Below are 17517 nucleotides of genomic sequence, written 5' to 3' on the forward strand. Positions count from 1 at the left end.
GCTGATTAAGGCCCGTCTAGCGTAATATGCGAGCAGTAGCACTGAGCGCTACCTGTGCAGGCGGGGGGAGGAGGGAGAGTCGGAGCTGCCTCAGGGAGATTGAAGTGCTTTTTATAAAAATAAATAAATGGAATAAAAATTAACGAAACATGTCCCCTCATGTGACTGTGTGACATGAGATGGGGCATTTTCTTATTTTTCAGAAAAATTTTTAATTTAATTCATAAACGCTTTGGGAAACCTTATCCCGCTCGTGGATGAGGTTTCCTAAAAAATGTAAAAGCCACTTGGCCTTTTTGCCTGCCCATTAGGTTGGACAGGCAGTGTAAATTTGAAATTAATTACTTACTTAATGGACTTAATAGACCCGTCAATTATTGGCAGGTGTGCAGCTGATTCCGGCGGGTGCCCGCCAAACGAAACATCCCAAGACAGCGCAATGACATTGGGATGCACATCCGATGTCATCGTGCATCATTTTACATGCTGGCGTGTCAGGCCTGCCCCCACACAGCGACTGTAAAATTCTGGCCTCTCTTCCTTAAAAGGCAGTGGAAGCATAATCTTTGAATAATTTTAAGGCAGAGCTAGATAGATTCTCGATTAACAAAGGGGTGAAAGGTTATCGGGGGTAGGCAGGAATGTGGGATTGAGGTTACATCCAGATCAGCCAAGATTTTATTGGTGGCAGAGCAAGCTCGAGGGGCTGAGTGGCCTACTCCTGCTCCTAATTCGTATGTTCACATGTACATATCACCATGTATGACTCCACCCAGTGGAGGGTTTTTCCCCTCATTCCCATTGACTCCAGTTTTGTTAAGGCTCCTTGATGCCACTCTCTGCCAAATGCTGCCTTGAAGTCAAGGGCAGTCACTCTCACCTCACTTCTTAAGTTCGGCACTTTGTCAATGTTTGAAATAAAGCTGTAATGAGGTTTTGAGCTGAGTGTCCCTGGTGGAACTCAAATTGAACGTCAATGAGCAGGTTGTTTCTGAGTAAGTGCTGCTTGATAGCACTGTTGACAATCCCTTCCAGCACTTTGCTGATAATCAAGAGTAGACTGATGGGGAGGTCATTGGCAGAGTTGGATTTGTCCTATTTTTTGTGGACAGGACATAACTGGGCAATTTTCCACATTGCCGGATAGATGCCAGTGTTGTGGCTGTACTGGAACAGCTTGGTTAAGGGCACAGTTAGTTCTGGTGCACAAGTCTTCAGTACTATTGCTTGAATGTTGTCAGGGCCCATGGTCTTTGCAGTATCCAATGCCTTCAGCTGTTTCTTGGTATCACATGGAGTGAATCGAATTGGCTGAAAACTGACATCTGTGATGCTGGGGACCTCTGGAGGAAGCTGAGATGGATCATTCACTTGGCACTTCTGGCTGAAGATTGCAGCAAATGCTTCAGCCTTGTCTTTTGTACTGATGTGCTGGGCTCCTCCATCATTGAGGATGGGGATATTTTTGGAGTCTCCTCCTCCCCCAGTTAGTTGTTTAATTGTCCACCACCATTCATGACTGGATGTGGCAGGACTGCAGAGCTTAGATATGAAGTATTGGCTGTGGGATTGTTTAGCTCTGTCTATTGCATGCTGCTTTTACTGTTTAGCACGCAAGTAGTCCTGTGTTGTAGCTGCACAGATTGAAACTTCATTTTTAGGTATGTTTGGTGCTGCTCCTCGAATGCCCTTCTGCACTCTTCATTGATTATGAGGGCACAAATAAGACTGCATCCCAACCAAGTGCAAGTATTATTCAAAGGGAAAAATGATATAAACAGGGCACCATGTTAAATCTCATAAGTTGTTCTGAGATTCCAATCTCCACCGGGTACTTCGAACATGGAAAATTGGCCCATGACTGATCAAAGGGCTTGGGTGCATTTGGCTAACATTTCAAGCAGTATTTCTGGTGCTTGGGTGTGTTATTTTGGCAGTGGGTTTTTATGTATATCTGTATTTAACATCTAGTGGAGCTCCTATTATAGCTAATGACTTGTGAAGATTATGTTAGCCAAGTGATGCTGGACTAGCAATCGGACATCATGGCCAGGATTTTATTTACGGCGGGCAGGCTGGTTGGGAGTGGGTGCGGGGCCAATCAAGGCCTGCGATCGGCTCTGCACCATCATTTTACGCAGGTGGGCCAATTAAGGCCCGCCCAGTGTGAATCGCAGCCCCCTAGAACAGTGGGAAGGGGCGGGCGGCGGTGGGACTGCAATGACTGTCGGGTTCAATGGCGATCCGGCAGCCTATTCAAAAATGGTGCAGGCAGCCTCCCAAAGGCTGTCACCGATGTTGCACAGGAGGATGTCCGACAGGGGTCTTGGAGAGCTGGCCAGGCCGGCGGGGCAGTGTGCCCCAAGATTTTCAGATGAGTGCTTCGCTGCCCTCGTCCGCCAGGGGATGGGAGGAGAATGCACCCCGACATAACAAAATGTGCCTGGGAGGAGATAGCAGTAAGGGTCAGCTCCTGTGATGTGGTGAGACGCACCTGGGCACAGTGCCACAAGCGTTTTAATGACCTCTTGCTATCAGGAAGGGTGAGTACCCTGTTGGCATGGGTCACTTAGCACAGCAGTTAGATAAGCCCCCACCCCCGCACCCCTCAACTCAGAATTTTGTTTTTGCATTCATTCATTCATGGGATGTGGCCTTCACTGGGTGGGCTAGCATTTATTGCCCATCCCTATTTTCCCCTGAGAGGGCGCTTATGAGCTGCCTTCTGTATCCGCTGTATGTGGCGCAGGTACAGCCACAGTACTGTTTGGGAGTGAGCTTCAGGATTTTGACCGAGGCACAGTGGTGGAACGCTAAAACATTTCAAAGTCAGGATACTCAGTGACTTGGACGGGAACTTCCAGCTTGCAGTGCAGCCGTCCATCTGCTGCCCTTGTCCTTCTAGATTGAAGTGCTCATGGGTTTGGAAGGTCTTAGAGTGTGAGTGGCAAATGTGATGGGCAAGGGGGTCAGCCCTGGTTGCTTGAAGTGAGTGTATGGTGGCTCCAGGGTCACGAATCAGATGAGCCCTGCAATGTTTCACTCAAGTGGGGGTGGCAGGGCTGCAATGGTAATTCCAGCCATGCCACTGGCTGCTCCGTCTCTGTCGGGGCCAGCACAGGCTCCGTGGGCCAGAGGATGCCCGCCGAGGTCATCTAGGCCAACAGGACAGCAGAGTGAACAGGCTGTCTCCAATGCTGGTGCCAGTGAGGAGGAAGCACCTGGATGTAGCACCCACAAAGGTAAATATAAATCACCTTAGGCACACCATGGGCTTATCACTGGTGGTTTTCTTTGACCCCCGTTTCAGTTGTTTTTCAGTAGGTGCGCCGTTCAACAGCTTTTGATAGACTTTCCAAGTTTTGTGTCATCCACAAACTTTGAAATTGTCCCCTGCATAGCAAGATCTACTTCATTAATATATATCAGGAAAAGCAAGGGTCGCAATACCAGCCACTGGGGAACTCTACTGCAAACCTGACTCCAGCCCGAAAAATATTCATTAACCGTTACTCACTGTTTCCTATAACTCAGCCAAGTCCATGTACACCACATCAACAGCACTAACCTCTCTGTTATCTCTTCAAAATGTTCCAGCACATTAGTTTAACGTGATTTTCCCTTGAGAAATCCATGCTGGCTTGACATCAGTTATGAGGTGTAAACCCTACACGATACTTCTGTTTCATGGTCGTTTGGTTGTCCTATCACAGAGTAGGAGGAGCAAATGTGCGGCAGCTTATTGTTAGATGTTTGGGCCCTGTTGGGATAGAAACATAGAAAATAGGAGCAGGAGTAGGTCTTTTGGTCCTTTGAGTCTGCTCCGCCATTCATTATGATCATGGCTGATCATCCAACTCAATAGGCTGCTCTCGCTTTCTCCCCATATCCTTTGATCCCTTTCGCCCCAAGAGCTATATCTAACTCTTTCTTGAAAACATACAATGTTTTGGCCTCAACTACTTTCTGTGGCAGCGAATTCCACAGGCTCACCACTGTCTGGGTGAAAAAATTTCTCCTCATCTCAGTCCTAAATGGTCTATCCCGTATCCCCTGGCTCTGGACTCCCCCACCATCGGGAACATCCTTCCTGCATCTACCCTGTCTAGTCCTGTTAGAATTTTATAGGTTTCTATGAGATTCCCCCTCATTCTTCTGAACTCCAGCGAATATAATCCTAACTGACTCAATTTCTCCTCATATGTCAGTCCCACCATCCCAGGAATCAGCCTGGTAAACCTTCGCTGCACTCTCTATAGTAAGAACATCCTCAGATTAGGAGACCTAAAGTGCACACAATATTCCAGGTGTGGTCTCACCAAGGCCCTGTATAATTGCAGCAAAACATCCCTGCTCGCAATGAAGGCCAACATACCATTTGACTTCTTTACTGGTGAATAAGTAGCACAGAGGCCATCTTGTCTACTAGACAGTACTGAATTTGGTGAGTGAGGGAATTCTAAGTATCTTAAGGGTTGATCTTCTTGAAAATCTACTCAAGTGTTGTATTTAGCATTGTAATACAACTACAAATTATTGCTAAGTGTATTTCTAAACACAATACCCTAATTAGTTAAAAAAAAATACAAATGGCAGGTCAGGTCATGCATTGCTGTTGATGCGTTGCACCTGTAACGTGGGTCCTGGTGGGCACCTGTGTGATCCACAGCAACCACATCTGCACTAAGTGTCTGCAGCTTGAGAAACTTGGCTCAGAGTTGATGAGCTGGTGTCTGAGCTTTGGACAGTGCAGTTCATCAGGGAGGGAAAAGATTACCTGGATATACATTTTGTAACATTAGGCAGTCACATCCCTGAAGTTAATTAAATCAGATTTAGTCCATGGCCAGGGACAGGAAGGTGTGACTGTAAGAGAGGCAGGGATCCAAAGGGTAGCAATGGAGGAGTCTCAGACCTTGCAGTTGTATGACATGTTTGTGCCTGTGTGGACTAGAGCAGGAGCTACAGGGAAGATGAGCAAACTGGCCACAGCACCATGGTACAGGGGGCTATTCAAGTGGGGGGAATTAAAAGGAATGAAAATTAGTAGGAGACAGTATAGTTAGGGGAATATATACTGTTCTCTGCAGCAGAGAGCAAGAGTCCAGAAGGCTGTCTTGCCTGTGGGGTGCCAGGGTTAAGGACATCCCTTTGGAGTCAGAGAGAAATTTGGGGCAGAATTATCCGTGCCCGGTGGCATCGGGCATGTTCGGCGGTGTAAGCGGACAATATAGCGAGAGGGCCACAAATCGGTTTCATGACATTGTGAAACCAGTTTGCAATTGTCCGCTCTGCCCGTCAATGGCAGGCTGTGTTTCCCACTGTTGGGCATTGAGAACCTCATTATAATACATCTGCGTGTAAGCCCAGCCCACTGGAACCACCCCCCCCCAGCTGGATCATCTGCCCACATCAGCGTGAATGAATGCCGACGTGTTTCACAGCAGCATATATATGGCGTGCACTTGGCAGGCAATTGGACGTTTTCTTTCCTTCCTGAGGACTCAAACACCCTGTTCCTGCTGCTATTACATCCTGCTACTGCAGGCCGGGGTCTTGTAAGGCCTAATAAGGCCTGAAGAACCTGGGAGTGGGAGTTTGAGGACAGCCGAGGGGAGAGGACTCAACTACAGCCAAACATGGAAGACTGCTCCTGTGCCGGAGGTGGGTGCCCTGGGGCAAAGACTCTGATTCAACTGCTTGTTTGTCTGCAGTGGGAGGAAGGAAGAACTAAGGAGGGAGAGCAGCGAGAGACTGGACTTTCACAGGGAGCGAAACCTGTACCCCATTCTACTCTTCCTTGCCTTGCCTGGATTAGCTAGTGCTGCCCAGAGCCAGCTGCGTCCAAGGACTTCTACAATCTGATCCCAGACTGTATTGGGCAGTTCTTGCTGCCCAGGGGAAGACTCTTCCCCCACATCCCCACAACAGGAGATCTGGAATTATACCACCACCACCCCGCCACCCCACCCCTCCCACCTCCAGAAATATTGAGGCATCTGCTTATCTGTCCTCTCTCCCCGTCCCTTTTCCTCTCACCCACCCCTACTCCCACTCCCCTTTGCTCCAGGCTTTTCTTTTCTGTTTTACCCGTATTGGGGTGGGTGTAGCATTCCCTGATGGCAGCACCATCTTTGCCGGTGGCAGGACCCGACCGGGCCACCTATGTGGGGGCGGTGGCCTCTTCAGCCCCTGCATCACCTGCAGCCCCGTCACCATTTAAATTGCTGACCTGTCAGCATGGGGTGAAGTGCTACATCCGCCCCACAATGCCCATCGAGACCTGTATGAAGTCTCTGGCCGGGTTTGTTGGTTCCTCAGCTATAGTCACAGCCTTGAAAATGTACGGCAAGGCCGTATTCTTTTTAAAAACTGAGCGGGCGGTGCACCTCGCCCTCAAAAAGGGGCTGACGGTGGGCTGGATGTTCCTGGCAGTGGACCTCCTGGAGGCCACCACCCAGAGGCTAATATTATCTAACTGTCCTGCACTTTGTCCTGGTTGAGCTCCTCCTCCCCAATCTTTATCATCTGGGGGAGGTGAGGTCGGGGGTGGTGCCGATTCCACTCAGCATGAAGGACCTGAGCCTTTGTCACATGTACTCCTTCCGGCGCCAGGCTTTTGCTCACCTGGCCAGGGAGGATTGCACAGAGAGAGGCTTTGACTTTGAATACAAGGGGGCCGCTTACCGGATCTTCTGGTCAGCGGATGGCGTGCGGTGGCTTGTATTCGAGGCAGTTCAGAGCAGGTTCACCAGAATGATTCTTGGGATGAACGGGTTGTCTTATGAGTTAAAATTGAGCAGGTTGGGCCTATTTTCATTTGGAGTTTAGAGTAATAAGTGTAATCTTATTGCGACATGTAAGATTCTGAAGGGGCTTGATGGGGCAGATGCTGAGAGGATGTTTCGCTTCATGGAGGAATCTATGTCTACAGGGCGAATTAATATCTCTATAGTTGAGCACTGCACTCAAAACAAGTGGGAGTAAGATTATTACCAACAATCATAGATTGTATCTAAAATAAGTGTGTTAGGTAATAGGGAAAAAAATGACCTTTTTTAAATTGCGCATATAAGTGAAATTGTTTTATGAATTCATTTTAGATTGCAGAATAACAGAATGAATGACTGTAGCCACTCGAAAACTGAACCGCAGGAAAAAGAGACTCGCCTATAGCTGAAATGACATTAAAAATAAATACCTCATCAAAGATTATATTAGGACACTGAGCATTCTTGCAATTGGATAAGTTTTTTAGTCTCAAGAAGAATCTTTACCAAATATGACTTGCTGGTTTGCCATCCCTATGGCAACAATGTTTCACGTTGATTTGCTTTCAAATCAAAGACAATATGTTGTCAGTGGTAGAACAATGACAGATGAATGAAAATGTTTTGAGATAAAGGACATGTTGGATCTATAACAACACAAAGCTGGCTGTAGGAGGCTTTATTTGACATGGGTGGGAGGGAATCTATACTTTACTTGGTAAGTGAGAAAGCTCATTTATTTTAAAATAAATGCCTTTTATTCCCTCTTTTCTTTTACCTAGAATTATAAAATGTACAGTATGGAAAGAAACCTTCAGTCCATCTCGTCTATGCCAGTATTTATGCTCCACATGAGATTACTTCAATCCCTCCATCAGCAAAACCTTCTATTCCTTTCCCCTTAAATACAGATCTGCTCTTCACCTCTACTACTCCTTATGATAACGATTTCCACATTCTAACCACTCTTTGAGGAAAGAAGTTCCTCCTAAATTTCCTATTGGATTTCTTGGTGATTATCATATATTCATTGCCCCTAGTTTGGTCTCCTTACAAGTGGAACCAGCTCCGCTACAGCTGCCTGATCAAATCTTCTTATAATCTTAAAGGCCTCCCTTCAGCTCACCCTTCAGTCTTTTTTTTGAGAGAAAATAACTCCTGTTTAATCTTTTTGCAGGATATAACATCGCAGTTCTAATTTCAACCTTGTATATATATTTTGCACCTTCTCCAGTGCCTCTGCACGTTTTTGAAAATATGGAGATGAGAACTGTTCGCAGCACTTTTAAGTGCATTGTTATGACCTCATGGAAGATTATTAACTTTTAAAAAGAAAGTCAGTTTTTAATTGAAAGAATCACATCACAAGATTTCACATTTTAAGCAAAGCAAATACTAACAATACTATACTTAAGAAATCCTTATTATTTAAACCTGAAAGTCTCAAGATACCTTTCATGTTTTTAAATCCACCCAAGCATTCCCCTATACATAACAGGATTTTGAGTATTCTTTCATTCCGCCTGGGACCAAACCAAGGTGCACCACAGGCCTTAGGAATGCATTGGCTCTCTTCTGTTTCCTGGCACTCCGACTTCCAGAGCACTCTGCCTGCAAGGGTTCCATTGCCAATCTATAAGACCATAAGCTGGAGGAGCAGAAATAGGCCATTTGGCCCATTGAGTCTGCTCTGCCATTCAATGAGATCATGGCTGATCCACTTTCCTGCCTTTTCCCCATAACCCTTGATTCCTTTACTGATTAAAAATCTGTTTTTCTCAGCCTTGAATATACTTAATGACCCAGCCTATTCAACCCTCTGCTGTAAAGAATTCCACAGGTTGACTACCCTCTGAGAGAAGAAATTCCTCCTCATCTCTGTCTTAAATGGGTGTCCTGATACACTGATATTATGCTCTCTGGCCCTAGTCTCACAAGGGGAAACAACCTCTCAGCATTTACCCTGTCAAGCCTCCTAAGAATCTTATATGTTTCAATAAGGTCACCTCTCATTCTTCTAAATTCCAATGAATACAAGCCCAACCTACTCAACCTCTCCTCATAAGAAAATCCCTCCATACCTGTGATCAACCTAGTGAACCTTCTCTGGACTGCCTCCAATGCCATCCCCTTAGATAAGGGGACCAAAATTGTTCACAGTATTTTAGGTGTGGTCTAACGAGTGCCTTGTATAATTTTAGCAAGACTACCCTGTTTTTATACTCTATTCCCTTTGAAATAAAGGTCAACATGCTATTTGTTCCCCCTATTACCTGTTGAACTTCTATGTTTACTTTTGGGGATTCATGCACAAGGGCTCTCAAGTCCCTCTGTGCTGCAGCCTTCTGCAGTCTTTCTCCATTTAAATAATACTCAGCTCCTCTATTCTTCCAACCAAAGTGCATAACCTCACATTTTCCCACATTGTATTTTATTTGCCAAGCTTTTGCCCACTCACTTAACTGATATCCCTCTGTACACTCCTTGGCCTGAATTTTTCAGTCAGTGTGCGGGGGCGGGTACACTGGTGCGTAAAATAACGCGCGATGACGTTGGGCATGCATCCCGACGTCATCATGCTGTCTCGCGATGTTTCATTCGGTGGGCACGCGCCAGAGTTGGCCTGTTAAGGCCATTAAGGAAGTAATTACTGTAAACTTTACACTGCCCATCCAACCTTATGGTTGTCAGGCAGATGAAAAGGTCAAGCAGTCTTTATGTTTTTTAGGGAACTCAGGCATGACCGGGATGAGGTATCCTGAAGCGTTTATTAATTGAATGAAAACTTTTTCTGAAATATAAAAACATGTCTCATCTCATGTGACTCAGTCACATGAAGGGACATGTTTAATGAAATTTTGAATCCATTTATTTATTTATTCCAAAAGTGCTTCAATCTCCCTGAGGTAGCTCTGTGCATCTGGGAGATTGAAGTGCTCTTTTGCGCACGTGCCCGAAAGAGGACTGGCCCCGACTCTCCCTCCTACCCCTGCCTGCACAGGTAGTGCACTACCGCTTGTGCCTTGCACTGGGCAGGCCTTAATTGGCCTCCTGTGTAAAATGGCAGCATGGAGCGGATCACAGGCAGTGGTCGGCTCCACGACCACCCCCTCCGAGCCCCACTTGACACAGGAAAAATTCAGGTCCTTGTGTCATCCTCACCACTTGCCTTCACACCTAGTTTTGTGTCATCCGCATACTTGGCGATAGTACATTCACTTCCCTCATTTGAGTCATTAAATATATTGTAAATAATTGAGGCTCCAGCACTGATCCCTGTGGCACTCCATTAGTTACAGGTTGTCATCCTGATAATGCCATTTTCATTCCAACTTTATGAAATTGGCATTTCCAACTCTCTGTCTTCTATTAGTTAGCTAATCCTCTATCCATGCATATATACTACCCTCAACACTGTGGGCTCTTATCTTATTAAGTAGCCTTATGTGTGGTCCCTTATCGAATATCTTTTGGAAATTGAAATATATTACGTCTATTGGTTCCCCTTTATCTATCCTGCTTGTTACCTCCTCAAAGAATTCTAATAAATTTGTTAGGCATGATTTCCCCTCATGAAGCCATGTTGACTCTGCTTGATTAGATTATGCATTTTTAAATGTTCTGCTATTACATCCTTTATTACAGGCTCCAACATTTTCCCAATGACAGATGTTAAGCTAACTGGCCTACAGTTGCCTGTTTTTTGTCTCCCTCCCTTTTTGAGTAAGGGTGTTACACTGGCAGTTTACCAAACCTCTGGGACTTTTCCAGAATCCAAAGATTCTTGGAAGATTACTACCAGTGCATTCACTATCACTGTAGCTACTTCCTTTAATATCCGAGCATGCAACCCATCAGGTCCAGGTGATTTATCCGCCTTTACTCCCTAGTTTCCCCAGTACTTTTTCTCTGCACAGAAAGAGCACTCATGAAAAGCAGCTGTGCAATTTACAGAGAGAGAGCGCTCATGGACTTCATTTAAACAAAGAGCGAGTGAGCGTGGACTTCATTTAAAACAGAGAATGGGTGAGCGTGGACTTCATTTGAAACGGAGTTGGGAGACTTCATTTAAAAAGAGGGTGGCGAGCAGCTGTTTGGTGAGTTGTGTTGGTGAGTATTTCTAGTCTTTAGTTAAAATTAAGGTCTATAGTTAGTGTCTGGATCTCTAGTTTTCATTTTCTCTTTCTTAAAATAGCCTGTTAAGTATAAGATTGATACTGGTGTAAATAATTAAATTCAATGAAGTATGAGGGATACTAGAGTAATTAATTAATAAATTAAATAAGATGGTGATGGCAGTACAGGTGATGTGTTGCTGCTGTGGCATGTGGGAGCTGTTACACACCAAGGTGATCCAGAGCAAACACATCTGCAGCAAGTTTTTGCAGCTTGAGGAACTTCAGATCCAAGTTAAGGAGCTGGAGTCTGAGCTGCAGACATTGCGCCACATCAGGGAGGGAGAAAGTTACCTGGATACTTTGCTCCAGGAGGCAGTCACACCCCACAGGTTAGAGAATTCGAATTTAGTCTGTGATCAGGGTCAGGACGGTGTGACTGCAGGTGAGGCAAGTTTGGGAACCCAGGGGGTAGTATTCACGGAGCCTCCGTCCCTGCAATTGTCCAACAGTTGTAAGGTTCTTGCAAACTGTGTGGACGAGAGCAGTGTCTGCAAGGAGGATGAACGAACTGACCGCAGTACTGTAGTACAGGGAGCCATTCAAGTGGGTGGAGGAAATAGGAACATAGTAGTGGTAGGGGACAGTATAATTAGAGGAATGGATACTGTTGTTTACAGCTGTGAGCAGGAGTCTCGAAGGCTGTGTTGCCTGCCCAGTGCTAGGGTCAAGGTCATCTCCTCAGGGCTGCAGAGGAACTTGGAGTGGGAGGGGAGGGATCCAGTTGTCGTCATCCATGTTGGTACCAAAGACGTTGATAGGATGAAAAAGGAGGTTCTGCTGAAAGAATTTGAACATTTTAGGAGTTAAATTAAAAAGCACAACCTCCAAGGTAATAATCTCGGGATTGCTACCTGAATCACAGGCAAACTGACATAGGGTAAATAAAGTTAAGGAGTTAAATGCATGGCTCAAAAATTGGTGTGGGAGGAATGGGTTTCAGTTCATGGGGCAATGGCATCAGTACTGGGGTAGAAGGGAGCTGTTCTCATGGAATGGGCTGGACTTGAACCATGCTGAGACCTGTGTCCTGGCAAATCAAATAACTAGGGATGTAGAGAGGCCTTTAAACTAAACAGAGTTGGGGGACAGTTCTGGAAAGGGGATACGTAAGCTTACAAAGCAAAAGGATATGGTGGCATTGCAGGGCAGCCATTTAAGTGATGATACCCAGAGTGTGACAGGAGCGGATAGAGCGTACAAACATAAAAAAAACAGCAACAAATAGGGTCATAGATGGAAAAAATGGTAAAAGGGCAAAATTAATGGCTCTTTATTTAAATGCATGTAGTATTCGGAACAAAATAAATAAATTAACGGCACAAATAGAGATTAATGGTTATGATCTTATAGCCATTGTGGAGACATGGCTACAAGGAGATCAAAGCTGGGAACTAAATATTCAAGGGTATGTGACTTTTTGTAAGGACAGGCAGGAAAGAAAGGGTGGTGGGGTAGCTTTGTTAGTATGAGATGGAATAAGTACAATAGCAAGAAATGATCTTGGATCGGAAGATGTGGAATCCATATGGGTGGAGGAACGAATAATAAAGGGAAGAAGACACTGTTGGGGGTAGCCAATAGGCCCCCTAACAGTAGCTATGCTGTCAGACAGAGAATAAATCAGGAAATAATGAGAGCATGTAAAAAAGGCAATTCATTAACATGGGTGACTTTAATCCCCATATAGATTGCGGAAAATCAAATTGGCAGAGGTAGCCATAAGCAAGAATTCACAGGGAACAATTTTACAGCCCTATTTTGGTGGAGAAAGGGCCGTAAAATGCGGCGAGCCACTATAATCCCCATTGACTTCAGCGGGAACGTAAAATCCCACTGTTGTAAAATTCTGCCCATAGAGTGCCTTCGGGACAGTTTCCTAGAACAATATGTTATGGATCCAATAAGGGATCAGGCTATTTTGGATCTGGTGATATGTAATGAGGCAGATTTAATAAATGATCTCAGAATAAATTATCCCCTTGGAAGCAGTGGCCATAATATGGTAGAATTTAGCATTGAGTTTCAGAGTGAGAAACTTGGGTCAGAAACAACTGTGCTGAACTTAAATAAGGGTAATTACAAAGGAATGAGGGCAGAGTTGACTGGTGTGGACTGGAAAAGGGGATTAGCAGAAAAGACGGCTGATGAACAATGGCAGATGTTTAAGAAAATAGTTCATGACTTACAACACATATATATCCCAACACATATATATCCCTTTGGAAGAAGGATTGTAGCTAGGGGATAAACCAACCATGGTTAATCAAGGAAGTTAAGGACAGTATCAAAGTGAAAGAAAAAAACATACAATGTGGCAAAAATTAGTGGTAAGCCAGAGGATTGGGAAAGTTTTAAAAACCAACAGAAGATGACCAAAAAATGATAAAGAGGGAGAAAATAAACTTTGAGCATAAACTAGCAAGAAATATAAAAATGGACAGTAAGAGCTTCTTTAAAAATATAAAAAGGAAGAGGGAGGCCAAAGTCAATATAGGCCCCTTAGAGAATGAGGCTAGGGAAATAATAATAGGAAACCAGGAAATGGCAGAGGAGTTGAATCAATACTTTGCTTCCGTCTTCATGGTAGAAGACACTAATAGCACACCAAAATTATTAAATAATCATGGGGCAAAAGTTGCGGAGGGTGGAATAAATACAATAACTATCACTAGAGAAAAAGTATTAGGGAAACTAGTGGGGCTAAAGGCTGATAAGTTACCTGAACCTGATGGGTTGCATCCTAGAGTATTAAAGGAAATAGCTGCAGAGATAGTGGATGTACTGGTCGTAATCTTCAAGAGTCCTTAGATTCTGGAAAAGTCCCAGAGGATTGGAAAACTGCCAATGTTTTATTCAAACATCTTTTTTGGTCATCTTTTATTCAAAAAGGGAGGGAGACAAAAAACAGGTAACTAAAGGTCAGTTAGCTTAACATCTGTCATTGGGAAAATGTTGGAGCCTATTATAAATGATGTAAAACAGAGCATTTAGAAATGCTTAATCTAATCAAGCAGAGTCAGCATGGCTTCATGAGGGGAAATCATGCCTGACAAATGTATTAGAGTTCTTTGAACAGGATAGATAAAGGGGAACCAGTAGGTGTAACATATTTGGATTTCCAAAAGGCATTTGATAAGGTACCACATATAAGGCTACTTAATAAGATATGAGCCCATAGTGTCGGGGGTTCTTTATTAACATGGATAGAGGACTGGCTAACTAAAAGACAACAGAGAGTTGGGATACGGGGGGGCGGGGGGGACATTTTCAGGATGGCAACCTGTAACTAGTGGAGTGCCGCAGGGATCAGTGCTGGGGCCACAATTATTTACAATATATATTAATGACTTGGATGAGGGAAATGAATGTACTGTCGCCAAGTTTGTGGATGACACAAAAATAGGTGGGAAAGCAAGTGATGAAGATGACACAGTGTCTACAGAGGGATATGGACAGATTAAGTGATTATTCAAAATGTGGCAGATGGAATGTAATGTGGTAAAGTGTGAGGTTATGCACTTTGGCAGGAAGAATAGAGGAGCTGAATATTATTTAAATGGAGAAAGACTGAAGCAAGCTGCAGCACAGAGGGATTTGTGGGTCTTCATGCATGAATTACAAAAAGCTAACATACAAGTTCAGGTAATATGAAAGGCTAATGGAATGTTGCCCTTTATTTCAAAGGGAATGGAGTATAAAAATAGGGAAGTCTTGCTAAAACTATACAAGGCACTAGTTAGGCCACATCTAGAATACAGTGAACAGTTATAGTCCCCTTATCTAAGGAAAGATATACAGGCATTGGAGGCAGCCCAGAGAAGATTCACTAGGTTGATCCTGGGGATGGAGGGATTTTCTAATGAGGAGAGGTTGAGTCAGTTGGGCCTGTACTCATTGGAGTTTAGAAGAATGAGAGACAATCTTATTGAAACAAATGGGGCAGAATTCTCTTGTAAAATGACGCGTGGTGACGTTGGGCAAGCGTCACCGTGCGCCATTGTGATATTTCGGTGGGCGAGTGATGATCTCTGATGCGCACCTGCCACTACATAACGGGCCACTTAAGGTCCTTGAGGCACCAATTGATGGCAATTTTGCGGGGCCCGTGCGATCTTCATGTCGGCCCACAGGCGCAATGGGCAGGCGGGTAGGACACAATTGCATAAATCTCATCCATGGGCGAGATAAGAGGGGTCAGGAGGGTCGTGAATGTGTTCAGTCAGATATTTATTTTTGAAAGTTGCTGATGCTTGCCTGTGTGAGCAGAAGTACTTCAAAACTCATACCAGCTGCTTGGACAGGGCTCACAACCTTCAGGTCAGCACTCTGCAGTGAAGAATCTCTTTTAGGCCTGCAGGTTTCAGGAAGCCTTCTCTTAGCCTGGGAATGGGAGTTGTGCTCTCCACTGGAGATACCTCCTCTGAGGATGAAGGAAGGGCCAGGAGGGAAAGGAGGCCAGGAGTGCACATTCAGCCTCCAGGGGAGCCACCTTTTGGAGGATAGGCGCAGGCACAAGGAGCGCAGGGCCAGCAGGAAGTCCAAGGTGGAAGGAGCCACAGAAGACACCACTATCTTGCTGACAGGATATACAGGAGGCAAAGCAGCTACCTCAATATGTCTGAGGTGCAGTGCCAAAGGAGGCTCCATCTCTCAAGGGAGACAATCAACTACATCTGTCAGATAATTGGGCCTGAGATCTCTGCTAACTGTGTGGCTGGACACTCCATGCCAGTGGCTCTAAAGATCACAGCTGCCCTCAACCTCTATGCCTCTGGCTCCTTCCAGGGCTCGATGGGTGATCTTTGCGGTGTCTCCCAAACAGCTGTGCAAGCTTGTGTCAAGCAGGTGACAGACGCTCTGTTCAGGCGTGCATTGACCTTCATCCACTACCGCTGGGACCAGGCCAACCAGACAGAGTGGCCATTGCTGGATGAAGAAAATGTAGGTGTAGTTGCTGCGGCTGCACACGATAAATCAAGCAGTGAGTCTGAGGATGAGCACACACAGGGAAATGCTGAGGGGGTAGACACTGACCTGGCATACTCCAGGGAGGCAGGGACACCTGGGAGGCTTTAATCCAACAAACCTTCAGCTAGAACACCATCGATGGATGTCCAGGACAGGCCTGGGCTGTAGGCTCCATATTCAATATCTGAGTGCTACATCTGTCTGGATAGGAACATTAACTAAAGGTCAAGCCAATAAAGCTTAATGTGACACATTGTCACTCATAACATCAGGGGTAACCATCCAGCTGCAGAGGAAAAGAAACACCCTCAGCCATGGTCACATGTCTGAATTTAATGATATAACAAAATGATCTTAAGTAAACAAAATGACAAAGGTGTTAAAGAACACACCAACTGATCATGACCTCATTGCAGGGCAACACAAAAGCACCAGTGAGAAACCCGTGTTGTGCCTAAGTTGCCTTAAAGTTACGCTTTCGGGTGCTACGTCTAGGTGTTGTCTCCTCACTGGCACTGGCATCTGAGACAGCCTGCTCACTGTGCTGTCCTGTTGGTCTCGATGACCTTGGCGGTCGTCCTCTGGCCCGTCGAGCCTGTGATGGCCCCGCCTGGGAGGGAGCGGCCAGTTCCACAGCTGGCACCTCCCCAGTTGTTGCAGCATCATCGGATGCAATGGTCACTGGCAGAGGGGCGGAGGAGCTGCTGCTCTCAGCCGGAGCACCATGAGAGGAGACCGCAGAGACAACAGGCAGCTGCTGCACCGACGTGAGATCACTTCGGACCATCTCCCACACTAGCACTGACCAGCCGAGGTCAATGCTAATGTGAGGGCTTGCTGGTCCATGCGCATCCCCATGAAGACCTGATTGGTCTCCTGGAGGAGCCTCTCCATGAGAATCACCACTCTCTCCACGGAGGATGCATGGTGCTTGGCCATGAGGCTCATTGCTTTGGCGAGGGTCCGTGTGGACGCCTCCACTTTGGAGACCAAGCCAATCATAGCCTCATGTTTGTCTGCCAAATCATCCCGCACATTCTGCTGGACTTTCAGCGTTTGCTACTTCATGGATTCTTCCAGAGGCACATCATCAGCCACCGACTGAGCATGTGCCTGGCCCCTGCAACCGTCTGACTGCTGGCCCCATGGGCATTTTCTGTCTCCGTCAGCTCCTCCAGTGACTGTGAAGTGCCCTCACTGCTGTGCCCTAGGACACTAGCTAATGATCTAATCCCCACCAAGATGCCAGTATCTGAGCTGGTGCCTGACTGGCAGAGATGGTGGCCTGTGTTGCTAGGGGGTTGGAATTTAAAAATAGAGAAGTCTTGTTACAACTGTACAGTTTGTTGGTGAGGCTGCACCTGGAGTACTGTGTACAGTTTTGGTCCCCATATTGAAGAAAGGATATATTGGCTTTGGAGGCAGTTCAAAAGAGATTCACTAGGCTAATTCTTGGGATGAAGTGGTTGACTTATTAAGAACAGTTAAACAGGCCAGGCCTTTATTCATTAGAGTTTAGAAGAATGAGGGATGATCTTATTGAAACGTACAAGATTCTGAGGGGGCTTGACAGGGTAGATGTTGAGAAATGTTTCCACTAG

The sequence above is a fragment of the Carcharodon carcharias genome, chromosome 2 (assembly GCF_017639515.1).
Source record: "Carcharodon carcharias isolate sCarCar2 chromosome 2, sCarCar2.pri, whole genome shotgun sequence".
NCBI classification, from domain to species: Eukaryota; Metazoa; Chordata; class Chondrichthyes; order Lamniformes; family Lamnidae; genus Carcharodon; species Carcharodon carcharias.